The sequence below is a fragment of the Rutidosis leptorrhynchoides genome, chromosome 7 (assembly GCF_046630445.1).
Source record: "Rutidosis leptorrhynchoides isolate AG116_Rl617_1_P2 chromosome 7, CSIRO_AGI_Rlap_v1, whole genome shotgun sequence".
In the NCBI taxonomy this organism is placed as follows: Eukaryota; Viridiplantae; Streptophyta; class Magnoliopsida; order Asterales; family Asteraceae; genus Rutidosis; species Rutidosis leptorrhynchoides.
In genome coordinates, this window is record NC_092339.1 from 107871387 (window position 1) to 107880890 (window position 9504).

Genomic DNA, 9504 nt, shown 5'->3' on the forward strand with positions numbered 1-9504 from the left:
GTGTCTACGGTTGTTCCGAAATATATATATATATAGATGGGTCGATATGATAAGTCGAAACCTTGCATACGTGTCCCGTTATTTAAAAGGCGTAAAATAAATAAATATATATCATGACCTATTATACAACGTGTTGTCTCAGAATTAATCCGACGTATTGTTGTACATGTGTCCCGACGGTATGTAAAGTGCGGAAATTAAATAAAAATAAATAAAATTGCGAGAATGTAAATTGCGATAAATTAAATGTTAATCAGTTAGCTGGGAACAGTTAGCCGAAACAGTTAGCGTGGAATCTTAACAATGTTCATCATAGTTAATTCGTGTGTTTCTAACCAATTTTTAATTTGTCCAATGTTTCTTCTTTATGCCACTTGTTGGATTCGGATAGGTAAAAATCCAAATATGAAATTTAAATGAAAATGGTTATTCTGGGGTGAACGGATATGTATATCGATGGTTGCAAGTAGAATAACAAATGACCGTTGAATCAGATTCGAAGAATGTACAGTGTAACTTATTAATATGAAATCCAAATATTCCACGGGTACTACCTACCCGTTAAAATATTTTTCATCATTAACAGTTTGTACGAAAGAATTTTTAATTACAATCTTTATGAAAATATACTTGCATATATATTTTCTTCGGATGTAATTATGAATTTAATGAGTCAATAAGATATTAAACTCATTTGATTTTTCGGTTAGAATTGGAGTACATAATCTTTAAAACATTAAAGATTACATAATCGCTATGTAGAACGGAAACAAATGATGTAGAACAATACGTAGAACGATGATAATGAATGTGGAACAATATATAGAACAAAGATCATACTCGAAGTTCCGATGAGGTTTTTGAGGTATGTGATGTTGATATCCGAGATACAGTTTGTGAGGTTGAGATTTTGGGGGTGACAAGAGTACTGTCGGCGTTGATGATGGTGGTACAGATTATGCTGCTGGTGCTGCTGCTGGTGTTTGTAACCTTCGCACCGTATTTTCTAAAGCCACTACCCGAGCGTGAAGCTCGTTGACTTCTTCTATTATACCGGGATGATTGACGGTTGGAACGAGCGAATGACCAAGATTCGAAATATGGGATAGTATGTAGTCATGACGAGATACTCTAGAAATGAGCGAGAAAATAGTGTTTCGAATAGGTTCGCCGGTAAGTGCTTCAGGTTCATCGTTAAGAGGACAATTTGGTGGATGGAATGGATCACCTTCTTCTTGCCTCCAGAGATTTAGTATATTACGAACCCATCCCCAATTCATCCAGAATAGATGATGGGAAATTGGTTGATCCATTCCGGTGACGCTGTTCTCGGAGTTCGAATGGAAATCCATATCGGCGTAACTATCGAAGTCGGAGAAATTCGAACTGGATGAAGAATCCATCTTGTATAGTCGGAGAAATGAATTTTTGGTTTGGAATAGATTATAGAAATTGGGTTTGGTACTCTTCAATACATAATTTACATATGTATATATAATACCAAAATCCCGTGAATTACGGAGAATTTTTGAAATACGTCAAGCAATGTCTATAGTAACAGATACGCTAAGATATGAATTTTGTCTATACACTATCGATGCACTAAATGCAGTAAGACGTGTCTAGACTTAAGAATGATAAGCAGGCAGTTTCCTAAGGATGATAAGCAGACGATTTTCGACTAGAATGATAAGAAAAACTTTTTGACATGTAGACACGGTCGAAGTCCAGACTCACTAATGTATCCTAACAACTACCAGTTAGACACACTAATGCAAGGCCTGGTTCGCTAAGACCAACGCTCTGATACCACATGAGACGACCCGACCCAATCCATAGGGACGAATACAATAACATATGATAACATTGCGAGGTACTTGACCTCTATATGATACATTTTACAAACGTTGCATTTATTCTTAAAAGGCAATCTATCATTACATCAAAAGTTGACATGTTCGCCTAACATTTCATAATATCCAAATGACCTAATCTGTCATATACTTAATAATAGTCTCTAATGATCTTCAATGACTCGAATGCAACGTTCTTGAATCCTGGCTTAAATGGTCCCAAATAGTATCCGTAATATGAGCTAATGCACAGCGGAAGACTTAATTCATACCTGAGAATAAACATGTTTAAAACGTCAACATAAAGTTGGTGAGATATAGGTTTAATGCCGGAAGCAATATAAATATAGACCACAAGATTTCATATGTAAACATTTTAATAAAAATATTCTAAGTGGTTGAGCACTTGGTAACCATACTTAACATTTAATCACGTCGCATATTCCCTTTATTATGAAATCTTACTACACCGTACCAAGTGTAGTTACGAAACGAAGTACTGTGCAACCGTTGAATACTGGTCGTCCAGTCCGGTTGGGGTTGTCAGGCCCGATAGATCTATCAACAGGATTCGCGTTTACAATACCGCTGTAAATAATAGTTACCAAGCTACAGGGAAGTATGCCAGTGGTACAACTCAACGTAGAATATATTTTTCAGTTACTTGTGTCCATAATGTAAAACATAAAATACATGTATTCTCATCCCGAAATACTTAGAGTTTAAAAGTGGGACTATATACTCACTTTTGTCTTGAATATATGTAATTTCGACTTGGTCTCCTATTGATATCATGAACCTATCCATATATAATATATCAATACCTTTTCATTTTAAACAATCGTCACATATATATACTTATAATACTTTTAATAATTCCTTAGTCCGTAGTTAGCAGTCCGATGTTAGTAATTCAATTTTAATGGTTCATATTTAGGTGTTTATTTACCCCCATCGAAATAAATAAAACCCCATCGAAATCGTATTGGTCGAGATTAATCTTGACCCACGGTACCGGTGTTGTCAAATGACGTGTTGCGTACATAAAGTACCGGTGTTGTCAAATGACGTGTTGCGTACAATCATGGGATCTTATGATTAATCTTCTCGTATTGTTTACGGGTGATCCTGAACCATATAAAATTGAATTATGAGTACATATATATAAAATATCATGTTATTTTAGAAAGATGTGATTTATTTAATTTTTCTCCAATTATTTTCGTGGCTAAACTAGTCTTGGATATCCGATTTTATTTTGGTCATAGTTTCTTCGTTACAACTCCGTTTTCGTTGATTCAACTTGCCACTTCCTTGGATCGAGTCCCTCTTTAAGAGTATGAACTGTAAATACCTTAGTTTGTATTCGAAATCACAGGTCATAGGTCAAACTTTAGTGAAACTTATGAAGTTAATCATTTTCCCTTTTGTAAACAACATTAAATAATTATTTTTCTAAAAATACTTATACTTTGAGTTAAATCATGAAATTTTTATGTGTTAACATATTCATAAGAAATATCATTTTTCCAGAATATAAACTTCCAATTCAAAACAGCCCCCGGTTGCACTCCGACGTCGTAAAAATAGTTTTTAAGGTGTTCTTTGAAAAACCAAGTTATACCTTGTTAAATTAGCATATATTTATGTTATATTACAGGTCTTGAAGTATTTTAAAAGTTAAGTTAGAAGGATCTATTTAGTTTGCAAACAAGTTTGAAAACATTCAAACTATGTTCTTGTTGTTAAAATTTTATACCACAAAATAAGATAACTATATATATATGAATCGAATAAGGTTATGAACAAAGTTACTACCTCAAGTTACTTGGACAAGATTGCTGTAAAAGAGGAGTAAAAACCTAGAACCAAAAGGGTGATGGAATTGGATGAAAGATTGGAAGTAAACTTGTGTTCTTGGAAGGATTCTTGAAGTGTTTTTGTAAGGATTTTCTTATGGTGATTAAGTGATGTTTTTATGGCTAGATCTTCATGGATACTAGCTGAATGGTTATGGAGTTTAAGGCTCTTAAAAGTGTGTGTGTTTTTAGCTAGAGATTTAAGGTAAAAATGAATCAAAAATTGAAAATGAAATGGAGTATAAATGGTGGTGTAAAAGGTGTAAAAGTTTGTAATTTTGTGAAAAAAATCTTTTAATCATGTGAAATTGTCATACTAGATAACAAAAGTAGTTACCTTATACATAAGGCATTGAACAAGGGCTGGTTGGTGGTGATTTGATGTGTATATACCAATAGTAAATACGTATAAAAGCTGGGTATGATACGGTACATATACCGTAGATAAACGTATAGAAATCTTGTGAAAAATGGAATGAGAATTCAAATATAGCTATCTTTTGTGAATATACTTATATTGTTTTATGTATTTAAGTTCTTTAAAAGTGATTAAATACATTATATATACGATATATGTATAAACATTATAGGTCATAAGTATTTATGTCAAATAACGTTACGTATGGTTATTGTTTTGAAAACTTAAGTTAGTAGTTTCAAAATATACTTATAACTTATTGTTATTAATACAAAATGAGATATTAAAACATCCTTAGATCATGTTAAATATGTATATATACATATATATACACAAACGTATAATTATCATATGTTATATAGTTCGTGATATCATCGGTCAAACTAGACTGTCAAACGTTGTGTAAAACTCTTTTCAAAATCATAAATCTCAACAATTTAGATTGCTTATCATGTTGGTAAGGTTTAATTTATGTAAATATTAATCTTATAAATGTAAAACGATCGGAAAAATCCGGGTCGTTACAATATACCAATAGTACATACATCTAAAAGCTATGTATTGTACGAGTACGAATACGGGTGCATACGAGTAGAATTGTTGATGAAACTGAACGAGGATGTAATTGTAAGCATTTTTGTTAAGTAGAAGTATTTTGATAAGTGTCTTGAAGTCTTTCAAAAGTGTATTAATATATATTAAAACACTACATGTATATACATTTTAACTGAGTCGTTAAGTCATCGTTAGTTGTTACATGTAAGTGTTGTTTTGAAACCTTTAGGTTAACGATCTTGTTAAATGTTGTTAACCCAATGTTTATAATATCAAATGAGATTTTAAATTATTATATTATCATGATATTATGATGTATGAATATCTCTTAATATGATATATATACATTAAATGTCGTTACAACGATAATCGTTACATATATGTCTCGTTTCAAAATCATTAAGTTAGTAGTCTTGTTTTTACATATGTAGTTCATTGTTAATATACTTAATGATATGTTTACTTATCATAATATCATGTTAACTATATATGTATCCATATATATGTCATCATATAGTTTTTACAAGTTTTAACGTTCGTGAATCACCGGTCAACTTGGGTGGTCAATTGTCTATATGAAACCTATTTCAATTAATCAAGTCTTAACAAGTTTGATAGCGTAACATGTTGTAAACACTTAATCATGTAAATAATAATTTCATTTAATATATATATAAACATGGAAAAGTTCGGGTCACTACACGTTGGATCTCCGATATGGAGGGGGCCTTTCGTACATGTGAATGCCCTCTCAATAAAAAGACGAGATATGATTGTAGCATGTTAAGAGGCGATGGTAAATTGTGGTGGGACGCGAAAATCCAAGTCTATGGTGAAGAACAATACATGGATTTTACTTGGGACGAGTTCAAGGCGGAGTTTTTCGATGAATACCGAACTCCGGCCGATCTTACTAGGCTTAAGGATGAGTTACGTTCCTTGAGGCAAGGGTCGATGGATTTGAACACTCTCAAATCCGTGTTTTTGTCCAAGACCCAATTTTGCCCGGAGTATGTCGGGAATGATAAAATGTTGAAAGAAGATTTCTATCGAATCTTGAATGATAGTTATCAAGAGAAGATTAGTGTGAACGTGGTGAAGAGCTTCGATGAGTTGTTTAATATGGCCAAAGGTTTTGAGGCGCTCGTACTTTTGGAAAGAGGAAGTTCGAAGCTACAAGTCATTCGAACAAGAAGGGTAAGGGTGCAACCGAGAGTGTCGGTAGTGTGAAGAAAAGTGTTCCCGGAGAGTTCCATTATTCTTGTCACAATTGTGGACGAAAGGGACATATGGCCCGTGATTGCACCAACCCTCCTTCTACAACCAAACTCACTTGTTATAATTGTGGTAAGGGAGGGCATAAGAGGCCCGAATGTCCCAATTTGAACAATGATCATGTTAAGAAGTTGGAGAAAGCAGTGGGTACGGCTAGAGGTCGCAACTACTTGATGACGAATGAAGAAGCCAAACAATCCAATGAAGTCGTCTCAGGTACTTTCATGGTTAACTCTAGTCCGACACGTATACTTTTTGATAGTGGTGCTAACTTGTTGTTTGTGTCTCCAAGATTTGTGCCTAAGTTGAATAAACCACTAGCTAAGTTAAGTCATCCGGTAGAAGTCGAAATAGCGGATGGTAAAATGGTGCTAGGGGTTGATGTTTGTAAAAATTGTAATGTTGTGTTTGGTACCGAAATTTTTGAAATCGATCTCATTCCGATGACTTTGGGTGATTTTGATATTGTTGTGGGTATGGATTGGCTCGATTGTAATAGAGCCGATATTGCATGCCATGATAAATTCATTCGTGTGAAGACCCCAAGTGGGGGAGAGTTAATTATTCACGGTGATAAACGAAGAAGACTTGTGTCGATATGCACTTTTGCACGGGCACGTCGTTTCCTTGTTAGTGGTGGCATGGCTTTTCTTGCCCATGTAGTTGATACTCATGATGAGCCACCACCCATTCATGAAATTCCGGTGGTTAACGAATTTGAAGACGTTTTTTCGGATGAGTTACCGGGTGTCCCGGCGGAAAGACAAGTTGAATTTCGCATTGAGTTGGTTCCGGGGGCTACCCCCATTGCTAAAACTCCTTATCGTTTAGCACCGACGGAAATGCAAGAGTTGTTAAATCAAACTAAAGAATTACTTGAAAAGGGTTTTATTCGACCGAGTTCCTCGCCATGGGGTGCTCTGGTTTTGTTTGTGAAAAAGAAAGATGGTAGTATGCGGATGTGCATCGATTATCGGGACTTGAACAAAGTGACGATTAAGAATCGTTATCCATTGCCTCGGATTGACGATTTGTTTAACCAACTTCAAGGTGTATACGTTATTTTTCTAAGATTGACTTACGGTCCGGCTATCATCAAGTACGGGTCCGTGAGGAAGATATAGAGAAGACGGCTTTCCGAACTCGTTACGGGCATTTTGAGTTTGTAGTTATGCCTTTTGGTCTTACGAATGCACCGGCGGCATTCATAGATCTTATGAACCGAGTGTGCCAATCTATGTTGGACAAGTCGGTAATTGTGTTCATTGACAACATACTTGTTTATTCTAAGAGTATGAAGGAACATGAACACCATTTACGTGAAGTGTTGAAGACATTGCGGAAGGAAAAGTTGTATGCTAAATTCACTAAATGTGAATTTTGGCTAAGGGAAGTTCAATTCCTTGGCCATATTGTGAATAAAGAAGGTATCCAAGTAGATCCGGGGAAGATAGAAACGGTGAAGAGTTGGGGGCGACCGACTACGCCTACGGAAATCCGAAGTTTTCTAGGATTGGCCGGTTATTATCGTCGGTTTATCCAAGACTTTTCTAAAATTTCTTCTCCTTTTACAAAGTTGACGAGGAAGAACGTAAGGTATGATTGGGAAAACGAGCAAGAAATTGCTTTTCAGTTGCTAAAAGAGAAGTTGTGTCAAGCTCTGGTGTTAGTGTTACCGGAAGGGGTAGAAGACATGACGGTTTATTGTGATGCTTCGTTAAATGGGCTCGGGTGTGTTTTAATGCAAAGAGGTAAAGTCATCGCTTATGCCTCTCGACAACTAAAGGAGCACGAAAAGAGATACCCGACTCATGATCTTGAATTGGCAGCGGTGGTACATTCGTGGAAAATTTGGCGCCATTACTTGTATTGTGTTAAGTGTACGATTTATTCGGATCATAAAAGTTTGAAACATCTTTTTGATCAACGAGATTTGAATTATCATTAACGTAGATGGATGGAAATGGTGAAAGATTACGATTGTGAGATACTTTATCATCTGGGCAAATCGAATGTGGTCGCGGGTGCGTTGAGTCGAAAGAGTCAACATCCGGTGATGCGAGTAGGATCGTTACGCATGATTATTACTAACGATTTTCTTGTAAAGCTTGGTGAGATTCAAATTGAAGCTTTTGTTAACAACAAACATGAAGAACGAATTGTGGGGCAAACAGAGTCTATTACTTTAGGCTCGCATGGTTTGTTATCCTTTCAAGGACGAGTGTGGGTGCCTAAAATGGGTGATTATCAGCGAGTGCTACTTGATGAAGCACATAAGTCAAAGTATTCCATTCATCCTGGCGCGACGAAAATGTATCTTGATTTAAGGAAGGAGTATTGGTGGCCAGGCATGAAACGTGATGTTGTTAAGTATGTTGAACAATGCGTTACGTGCTTGCAAGTTAAGACCGAACACCAAAAGCCGTATGGTATGTTACAACCGTTAGAAATCCCGAAATGGAAATGGGAGCACATTACCATGGATTTCATTACAAAGTTACCAAGGACGGCGAGAACCCAATTTGATTCGATTTGGGTGATAGTTGATCGGTTAACGAAAAGTGCCATGTTTCTTCCCATTCGGGAAGTGATATCACCGGAGACCTTGGCTAAGTTGTTTATCAAGGAAGTGATCTCAAGGCATGGGGTTCCCATATCTATTATTTCAGATCGAAATACTCGCTTCACATCTCAGTTTTGGGAAAAGTTTCATGAAGATATGGGTACACAATTGAAATTGAACACGGCGTATCATCCTCAAATGGACGGTCAAACCGAACGTACGAATCAAACATTGGAGGATATGTTACGGGCTTGTATTATCGATTTCCATGGTAGTTGGGATGAGCATTTGCCTTTGATGGAATTCTCGTACAATAATAGCTATCATGCTAGTATTGGAATGCCACCGTATGAGATGATTTATGGGCGAAGGTGTTGAACTACCATTTGTTGGGGTGAGGTGGGTCAGAGAGAAATCGGGAGTACCAATTTGGTCTCAGAGATGAATAGCAAGATCGATATGATTCGGGCTCATTTGAAAAAGGCTCAAGATAGACAAAAGTCGTATGCAGACAAACGAAGACGACCGATCGAATTCCAATAGGGCGACATGGTGATGCTTAAAGTTTCACCATGGAAAGGTGTTATTCGGTTTCAAAAACGAGGGAAGTTAGCTCCTCGGTTTATTGGTCCGTTTAAGATTTTAGCTCGTGTTGGTGAAGTTGGGTATCGTTTGTAATTACCCGAAGAGCTTGCGGGGATCCATAATACATTTCATGTTTTCCATCTCCGTAAGTGTCTTGCGGATGATTCTTCATGGGTACCATTAGACGAGATAGAGCTAAACAACAAGTTAGAGTATGTTGAGAAGTCGATTGCCATACTCGATGAAAAGGTAAAGAGATTGAGACATAAAGAGGTGAGAACTTTTAAAGTCCAATGGAGTCGTAGTAAAGGTTTCGAGTTTACGTGAGAATCCGAAGAGTTTATCTTGGTTTATCTTCCGGCATGTCATGCGGCTTGGATCGCGAGGACGCGCTCC